This window comes from Loxodonta africana, chromosome 11 (assembly GCF_030014295.1).
Source record: "Loxodonta africana isolate mLoxAfr1 chromosome 11, mLoxAfr1.hap2, whole genome shotgun sequence".
NCBI classification, from domain to species: domain Eukaryota; kingdom Metazoa; phylum Chordata; class Mammalia; order Proboscidea; family Elephantidae; genus Loxodonta; species Loxodonta africana.
In genome coordinates this window covers 5,222,981-5,233,212 of record NC_087352.1, presented here as the reverse complement: position 1 = coordinate 5,233,212, position 10,232 = coordinate 5,222,981, and positions in this window count along the sequence as shown.

Sequence of the window (10,232 nt, the reverse complement as noted above, 5' to 3'; positions counted from 1 at the left end):
TCAAGGACAGACCACACCTTTAGTGGCGTGGGGGAGGATATTCTACAGGCTGGGAGGGGTGTGCTTCTTGGCAGAGGTGCCCCCCAACGCCAGCGAGGAAGCAGAGCTTAAGGACCAGCTTGGGCATCACCATAGAGCCCCCTGGGGATTTTAGAGCCTCTTACTGCAGGGAGACAATTGGGGGAGGATAAAATGGATCCAGCAAGAAACAGCAGTAGACAGAGTTTATTTAAAACTCCAGAGGTCACCAGGAAAAACCGAAGAGAAAGTCTTAGAGGTGGCTGACCACACGGTTGTGGGGTGGGGGAGGAAAGGCATGGGGCAGGAAACATGTGCTTTTTATTTATCTGAAGGCCTGGGTGAGAAGTATTTCATTTAAGAATATGGGTTCGGAGCAACAGAGATGTAAAATTAGAGAAGCCAAGATAAATAAAAACAAAACTCAGGGAAAGGTGGAGCGGGGAGGTCTGAGGGAGGGGACTAAGAGGCCAGACAAAGGGGATGTGGTGCTAGGAAAAAAATAAATGGATTTTATGCAAATTGTTAGCCACCTTTTGGCTCTCAGATTGTACAGTAATTACAGGTCTGTAATGATGGTTATTTTTTTTTCATTACAGACCTGTAATCACTGTACAATCTGAGAGCCAAAGGTGGCTGACAATTAATGATGGTTAAGCAGTGGTTAAGCATACGGCTGCCAACCAGAAGGCCAGCAGTTCGAATCCACCAGCTGCTCCTTGGAAACCCTATGGGGCAGTTCTACTCTGTCCTATGGGGTTGCTAGGAGTTGAAGTGATTCCATGGCAACGGGTTTAATTTTACTTTTTGCTATATTTTTATCAAGGCAATCCACTTAAGGCATTTGAAACAAAAACTAGTACTAGAGAGGTGGTTTAGGCTTGATTGGCGATGCAGTTAACACTGTGGGTTCTGGAGCCACATACCTTTGTTTGAATCTGCATTGCCGCACTTATGTGGCTGTTTGACCTTGGACAAGTGACAATAGCTCTGCCTCAGTTTCCCCATCAGCAAAAAGGGGCATGATAACAATTGCGCCTACCTCATAAGGCTGTCCATTAATTCTACATGTATTTATTGAATACCTACTATGTATCTGGAAGCCCTGGTGGTGTAGTGGTTAAGAGCTATGGCTGCTAACCAAAAAGTCAGCAGTTCAAATCCACTAGCTCCTTCTTGGAAATTCTATAGGGCAGTTGTACTGTGTTCTATAGGGTCGCTATGAGTTGGAATCAACTCAACAGCAATGGGTTTGGTTTTGGTGTACTATGTAGCAGGTGCTGCTCTAGGCAGTGGGGATACAGCTGTGCAGAAAACAGACATGAAGGGAGACAGACAATAAGCAAGGTAATAAGTAAATGATAATGTTAGAAAGTAATAAATGCTATGGAGGAGGGAGAGGGGTAAGTGAGGGAGGTTGGGATGGTTTGCAATTTTAAATAAGGAGATCAAGGAAGGATTCACTGCGAAGGGGATACCTGAGGGACAACTTCAAGGGGGGGAGGAGGGAGCCATGCGGACTTCTGGGGGAAGGGTGTTCCAAGCCACCAAGGCAACAGCCAGTGCAAAGGCCCTGAGGCAGGAATGTGAGTGAGGAACAGCCAGGAGGCCAGTGTGGCTGCGGTGGGTGGAGGGGACCTGGGGGAGAGGAGGAGAAGACAAGTCAAAGAGGTGACAGGGGCAGACGGTGCAGGGCCATCTGGACTGTGGTGCGAAGTAAGACAGGAGCCAGGCTCCAGACTAAAGGTATGAACACGTATAAAGTCCACGGAGTCACTGGCATGCAATAAGTTCTCAATAAATGGGGGGAATGGTATCCAGGCTCCTCACAATACCAAAACTGTATCCTTTATCCCACCCCCAGAGGCAAGATGGTTGCATTTTTATTGTAGGCCTTTATAGGGGAACCCTGGTGGTGTAGTGATTAAGAGCTCGGCTGCTAAATCAAAGGGTTGGCAGTTCGAATCCACCAACCACTCTTTGGAAACCCTATGGGGCAGTTCTACTCTGTCCTATAGGGTTGCTATGAGTCGGAATCCACTTGATGGCAATGGATCTGTTTTTTTTTATGTACTTACTATTAAGCAGTGCTGGCGGCACAGTGGTTACATGCTGGCTGCTAACCCTAAAGGTCAGCAGTTCAAACCCACCAGATGCTTCCTGGGAGAAAGATATGGCAGTCTGCTTCCATAAAGGTTACAGCCTTGGAAACCCTGTGGGGCAGTTCTACTCTGTCCTATAGGCTCACTATGTGTCAGAATCGACTTGATGGCAACAGGTCTGCTTAGTATTTAATTAAAAAATGCACATAGGATTTTTATGGACATTAAATTATAATGAAGCTCAGGCTCCTAGCTGGACTGCTCCTTCCCTGAAATCCCAGGCTCCAGAAAAGTGGTGTGGTCTCAGCTGGAAAACTAATCTGGTGACCCCCACCCCCAGAACCCTGGATGGGGGAAGGGCAGGGTGAAAATGAAGGTCAGCAGAGCTGGGCTGTTGGGTGCTGGCATTTGTCCTCAGCCCAACTCAGGCCCTGTGTTCTCAGGAACCTAGAACTCCCACGGGGGCTCGTCCTTAAACTCTGCTTCCTTGCTGGTGTTGGGGGGCACCATTGCCAGGAAGCACGCCCCCTCCAGCCTGCAGAATATCCCCACTCTCCTTAGCTGGTGGCGCTGCCTGCCACAGAGCGTGACACCACAGCCCGCAGAAAAGGAGGAAGCAAAACCCATTAGGCTTTTGAGACTCACGTTGGGTTACAACTCCCTGAACACCCCACCCGGGGTGGGGAGATGTGATCCCTCCTCCACCACCATCAATTCTTTGGAATGGAGAGTCTGGGGTTCAAATCCCACCTCTGCCACTTCCTTGCTGAGTGACCTTGGGCGTGGGGTTTTCTTTCTCTGAGCCCTACTGGTCTCGGTGGTAAAACGGGGATCATCTAATACCCATCTGAGGTGACTGTGGGATCTTTGAATGGTTAGGGGTGTGGGCCTCAGAGTCCCACGGCCCTGGGTGCCCATCCCAGATCTGTGTAGAACTGAGGAAAAGAGCTCCCGCTTCTGAGCTTCACGTTCATGATTTGAAGAATGGCGAGATGAATGAGACCAACCTCACATTTGCTCGGAAGGATCAGTGACATCATTCATGGCAGGCAGGTAGCAAGGTGCCCAGCATGAAGCAAAGTCTCCATACCACGCGTCCCCTGGTATCCTGTACACACTGTTATCACAGATGCAAAACTTTGACTATCTGCCTTGGAAAACCAAGTTTGTATCTGATTTATCCCTCCGCCCCCAGTGCTCAGCACAATGTGTTGTTAAGTGCCCTTGAGTCAGTTCTGACTCACAGCGACCCTACAGGACAGAGTAGAACTGCCCCATAGGGTTTCCAAGGAGTGGCTGGTGGATTTGAACTGCCAACTTCTTGGTTAGCAGCCGAGCTCTTAACTACTGTGCTACCAGGTCGCTAAGAGTCAGAATCAACTCGGTGGCAACGGTTTTTTCAGCACAAGTGTAAGCGCGTGAAAAATATTTGCCGAAAGTAGGAGAATGGAAAACGTTGACAAGGCTCTTGTAGACGTCTCTCTGGAGCCAGGGACATTGCTTTTATACACAATGATGACCAGCTCGGGTTCTAAGCCCAGAGCAGAGAGGATGAGTGCAGATCATGGTATCTCTGCCTGAAAGTAGGGCTGAGAGGACGAGAGACAGGACTCAAGGTTGATTTAAGCCAGCTGAGGGTGCAAAGGTGGCTGTGGGGTCATTCACCTGCCAAGGCACACAGGAGCACAGGCTTAGTAGCAGACCACTGCATAGGAAATGGGTAGAAATCTAGGCACCTTCTAAAAGGTTCAGATGGGGAGTCTTCTTGGGCTTAATGGAGCCAATTTTCATGACTATGCAGGCCCCTGTGGACTGAACCATCAATGGTCTGTGGCCAGGCCTACAGATAACAGAACAGAGCACTGGTTTTACAAACTATTATTATTTAAGTAGCAGAGCTTTCAAAGGCCCCCTTAATATAGATGCCCTTTCTAGGGAGAGAAGATGCTCAGTCTGAAAAACAATTGAATAGGTCCAAAAAAAGTGTCACGAACAGTGAAGACTTCTGAATTGGATCTCAACAATCTAAGATGTCCCACCCCTGCTCAAAATCCTTCTATGGCTCTCCATTGCCCTCAGAACAAAGGACAAACTTCTTCACATCAAAAAAAAAAAAAAAACTTCTCACCATCAAGTAAATTCCGACTCATAGCGACCCTATGGGACAGAGTAGAACTGTCCCGTAGGGTTTCCAAGGAACAGATGGTGGATTTGAACTGCCAACCTTTCGGTTAGCGGCCGTATGCTTAACCACTGTGCCACCAGGGCTCCTTACATGTCCTAGAGGGCCCTAGATGCACAGTCCCCTGTGATCCTTCCTCTACCATTATAGCTTCAGTTCCCCTTCTCTGACTCCCAAATCTTCCTCCCCTGAGCTCCAGTTCTGGAGGTCCCATGGCCTCCTAGACACCTTCCCCAGGTGTCCCCCAGGCCCTTAGATCCCTCATATCCCAAACTGTCCTCAGCATCTCTCCCAACCCTGCTCTCCCCCGGATCCTCCTTTCACAGACAGCTATCTTACCCATCTTCCAGGTCTCCGTCCATGTGCCAGCTCCTCCCAAAAGCACCCTCTGACTCTCCCTGAGCCCTGGACTCCCCAAAGCCTGTCCACTTAGCCTACTGAGTCTCTCTCCCACCCACACCTCCTCCCATCCCCACATCCCCACCCTGGGCCTCCACCTCAGCAGCCTCTCTGGGTTCTCAGCCTCCACCCTCAATCTCTCCAATCCCCCTCCCATCTGAATTTGATTTGTTCCTCTCCTGCTGAAAATCCCTTTGTAGCTCCCTACTGTCCTCAGGACAAAGTCCCACCTCCTCACAGTGGCTCCCCCGGGCCCTGAAGGATCTTCTCCTAATAACCTCTTTGGCTACTCTCACCATCCTTTACACTCCAGCCAAACTTAATATCTTTCGGTTCCTTGAACTGAAACCACACTTTCACCACCAAACCCTCCCACAGCTGCTCCTCCAGCCTACCGTAGTTATCCCACCTCTTCACGTTTCCCACTGCTACTTGCCAAGTCCTGTTCCTACCCTTCAGTTCAGGTACCTCCAGGAGGCCCTCCCTGACCACCCAGGTTGGTTCAGGCACTCCCTTGGGCTTCCACAGCCCCTCGTACCTCCCGCGTCTTGGCCTGACCCCTCTGCCTGCCCCGACTCTGACTCCCTCCACCTGTGCCTCCCCCATCCTGACACTGACCCCTCCACCTGCGCCTCCCCCGTCTCAGCCCAACTCCTCTGCCTGTGTGTCCTCTATGGAAGCCCTGACTATTCTGGGATGTCACTGTCTGTGATGAGTCTGTCACCCCCTGGGATGGGAGTCCCCTGAGGGTAGGGTTGGGGCTGTCTCAGTCACTGCTGTGTCCCCAGCACCACCTGGCCCAGAGGCAGTACACAACAGATGCTCAGTGGCCAGTTCATTCACTTATTCATTCAATGAGCAGTTGTTCAGTGACTCCCTGCTGCCAAGCCCTGTTCTAGAAACTGAGGACACAGCACAGAACAGGAGAAAGAAATCCCTCCCGAAGACACTATTCTATTGGAGGAGCGAGAGAGTAGATAAATCAGTGAAACCTGTAGTACGTGCCTTGGAGAAAAACAAGGCAGGGGAGGGGGTGAGCAGCATCGCAGTGAAAAATGGGTGATGGCTCAGTTAAGAAAATAACAACACAACAAGTTTGGGGCAAAAGAGCAGCATTATCCCTGTTTTTTCAGATGGCGAGGCAGGGCTCCAGGGAGTCACCTGACTAGGTTGCACAGCATCAGTTGTTGGCCAGGAATTTGAATCCAGAGCTCAGTTCTGTACCAGGACACTATGCTGTTGAACCAATTCATGAACAAACAAACAACATGGCAGACGCTCCCTTCCGTGCCTCACGTGAGACCCAGCACCCGAGGGGGGCTGGATGTGGGGCAAATGGAGTAAGGCTAGTTAGGTTTTTTGAACTAGGCCCTGCTTGAAGCACTTGTTGTAGATTAACTCATTCTCACAACAGCCCTTTTCTTACCCTCACTGTTATAAGGTCACTATGAGTCGGAGTTGACTTGATGACGATGGGTTTGCTTTTTTTTTTTTTGGTTATGGATTGAATTGGGTCCCCCAAAACATGTGTTGTAAATCCTAAACTCTATGCCTATGGTGGGAGCCGTGGTGGTGCAGTGGTTAAGAGCTCTGCTGCTAACCAAAAGTTCAGCACTTTGATTCCACTAGCCACTCCTTGGAAACCCTATGGAACAGTTCTACTCTGTTTTATAGGGTTGAGGTTATAAGCCCATTTGGGAATTGGCTGTCCTTGTTATGTTAATGAGGCAGGATTAGTATAGGGTGTGTCTTGAGTCAATCTCTTTTGAGATATAAAAGAGATTAAACAAGCAAATGAGCAGAGATGGGGGAAGAGAGATGCGAAGACACATGGAGATCTCCAAGGAACCAGGAAGCAGAAGCTGAAGAGACAAAGACCTTTCTCCAGAGCTGAAAGAAAGAGAAAGGCTTCCCCTAGAGCCGGTGCTCTGAATTCAGTCTTCTAGCCTCCTAAACTGTGAGAAAATAAATTTCTGTTTGTTAAAGCCGTCCACTTATGGTATTTCTGTTATGGCAGCAGTAGATAACTGAGACAGAATTTGGTACCAGGAGTTGGGTGTTGCTGTACAGATTTAAGGTGCCTAATAGTAAGAGCCTAGATTGCCTTAAAGAGACTGTTGGTAGAATTATAGACGTCAAAGGCAATTCTGGTGAGGGCTCAGAAGGAAGTGAGGAGAACTACAGAGAAAGTCTCTATTGTCTTAGAGAATACATATGGCACCAGAAACAGAATGTTGCTAGAAATGTGGATGTTAAATGTGCTTCTGGTGAGGCTTTAAAAGAAAATGATGAGCATGTGATTGGACAGTGGAGGAAAGGTAATACTTTTTATGCAGTGGCAAAGAACTTGTCTGAATTATGTTCCAGTGTTTGGTGGAAGGTGGAACTTGTAAGTGATGAACTTGGATACCTGGCTGAGGATATTTCTGAGCAAATCTTACAGGGACTGCATGGCTTCTCCTTGCCACTTACAGTAAAATGTGCGAGGAAAGAAAGAGATGGACTTAAAAATGAACTGTGCAAAATGAAAACAAAACTGAAGATTTGGAAAGTTCTGTTGTACAAACTAAGGACACATGTCCTAGGATGTTCACCAGGGAAGTGGCTACACAATCTTTTGTTAAAGCGATTAAGGCTGTGACTGACTGATCTAACCAACTACCACAGCAGAAAACCCATCAGCTTAGACTGAAGGGACAGAGAAAGAACAAAATGAGAGAATGTTGTCTTCCTCTTAGAATTCTACAGGCAGGAGACAGGCCAAAAGAGCTACATCTGTTGTCCTCCAAGGAAAGAAAAGGATCATCCCTGGACCAGCTTGGAGATCAGCAAAACTGCTGGGAGGAGCACGGGAAGCAGGAACTTCTCTGTTTCAAAGGGTGGGGCCATGGTCTCCTGGATCTCAAAGGGCAGGGTCAAAGCCTCCTAGTTTTCAAAGAGTCAGATCTTCACCAATTCGGTTCTGGAGTGTGGGGCTGCTGTTAAGATGTGCCAGCAGGATGGGGCTGCTATGCCCAAGGGGTAGAAGAACAGGGCCTTCCAGGGCCAAAGGGGTGGGGTCACCACTCAGATGGAGTAGGAGAATGGGGATGCCTAAAGCCAAAGGAGTAAAACTGCTGCCCCAGTGGGCCTGGAAGGCGGAGCTGAAGGCTAGGTCTGAGAGGCCTCCACCTGGAATCCAAAGAGTGTGGCCAAGATCCTGAATGTGGAGGGCAGGGACATTGCCCTGATAGTCTCAGAGAACACAGGATTATTTTCAGTCCTTGAGAGCTAATGTAATGTGTTCTGCTGGGTTTTGGACTTTCTTGGTGCCTGTTATTCCTTCTTTCCTTCAATTTCTCCCATTTGTAATGGAAGTGTCTACCTTGTGCCTGTTCCACCATTGTTCTTTGGAAACAGACAACCTGTAGTCTGAGGTTCACAGATTAAAATGGATTTTGCACCAGGATGGTATACGCCTAAAGTCTCACCCATATTGGATTTAAATGATACTGAAGATGAAATTTTGGACTTGGAGTGGATTTAAGACTTTTGGGATGATGTGATAGGGTGAATGGGTTTTGCATGTGGCAAGGACATGAATTCTGAGGGCCAAAGGGTGGAATGTTATGGGTTGAATTGTGTCCCCTGCCCCATAAGTGTTGTAAATCCTAACCTCTGTGCCTTGCGGTTATATTCCCATTTGTGAATGGGCTGTCTTTGTTACATTAATGAGGCAGGATTAGTGTAGGGTGTGTTTTGAGTCACTTTCTTTTGAGACATAAAAGAGATTAAACAAGCAAGCAGAGGACAGATGGGGTAAAACAGATGCCAAGACACACGGTGATCTTCAAGGAACCAGGAAGCAGAAGCTGAAGAGACAAATACCTTCCTGCAGAGCAGGCAGAGAAAGCCTTCCCCTAGAACCGAAGCTCTGAATTCAGACTTCTAGCTTCCTAACTGTAAGAAAATAATTGTGTTTGTTAAAGCCATCCATGTGTGATATTTCTCTTATAACAGCACTAGATAACTAAGACACTCACTTTACAGGTAAGGGTAGTAAAGACCCAGAGAGGTTAAGTAATTGGCATGAAGGGACACAGCCAGGAAACAGTGGAGCCAGGATTTGACCCCAGGCAGGCTGCCTCAGAGCACCATGTGTAGATAGTGATAGCTACCTCTCCTGTCATTTACTGCCTGCAGATCTGTAGCTGCCCTCCCTCCCTCCCTTACAGCAGCTGAACCCAGAGGCATCTCTGGCCTCTCAAAAAATCCACTGGTGGCCTCCTCCCGCCTCCAATTTTTTTATAGGGATATTTGAAGCTTTTTCCAAACATAAAGGATATATGAGTACAGGTTTAAGAAGACTCTGGTTCCCCTTCCAATCAAGCTGCCTCTTGCCAACCCATCCTGGGTAGAAGTCTGGAGCTGTCGCTGCTCCAGGTGATGGCTTCATGTCGTATCAGATCATGTCCCTCTGCTCCAAATTCTCCCATGGCTTCTGTCTCACTCCAAGTAAAAGCCAACGTCTTCTTCATGGCCTACGAAGCCCCACACCTTGCCCTTGTGGCCTGTTTGATCTCATCTCCCACCCCTCTCCCCCTTGTTCATCTCTCTCCATCCTCACTGGCCTCCTCGTTATTCCTTAAATATTCTGAGCACACCCTTATTTCAGGCCTTTGCATTTGCCGTTCTCTCTCGGCTTAGAATATTCTTCCCCCAGATAGCCATGTCACTCTCTCCCTTCCTTCAAATCTTTGCTCAAATGTCACCTTCTCAGAATAGGCTATACTATTTAAAACCCCCATCCCATCTCCCCCAGCCCCCTTCTACACGCTACATAATCAACTTACCTTTTGTTCCTTGTCTCTTACCCCACCTAGAATGTAAACTCTTCCAGGCCAGGGTTTTTTGTCTGTTTTGTTGACTGCTGATGGTCCTAGTGTCTAGCACGGTGCTGGGCACACAGTACACGTTTATGAAAGACTTGTGGAATGAATAAATAGTGTTTTCATTACCATTTTGCAGATGCAGCAACTGATGCATGGGGACATTGAATCTCCTGCCCGAGGTCACGCAGCTATGTTATTGCGAAGTGCGGGAACCAAGAGTGGAATGACTGGTACTAACTGCCTTGCTAAGACCAGCTGAGTGAATAAGATACTTATCTCCCCATCTGGGATTCAGGGTTGCTGAGGTTTGACTGCAGTGTAGGGGGATCTGCCTCACCTTTTTGTATGCTCAATTCTAGATAGTCAAGGTGTGGGTCTAAGTGACTCACAAGCTCCCCTCCCCTGCCTCCTACAAAGCCCTCCTCGGCTCCAACAGCACTGGCTAAAGGCCTTTATTTTTGTGGGTGGGGGCATCACTCAGTCCAACAAGATAAAGAGATAGGGATGAAGTACTTACATGAGCAAAAGTTTGTGATGAACTATGGGCCACCCCCACAGGTATGGGGACGTGGCAGAGGTGGGGGCAATGTGGAGATCGTGATGTGGGTATGGCGATATGGCAAGTGTGACGACAGCACCCAGAGACAAGGAGAGGGACAG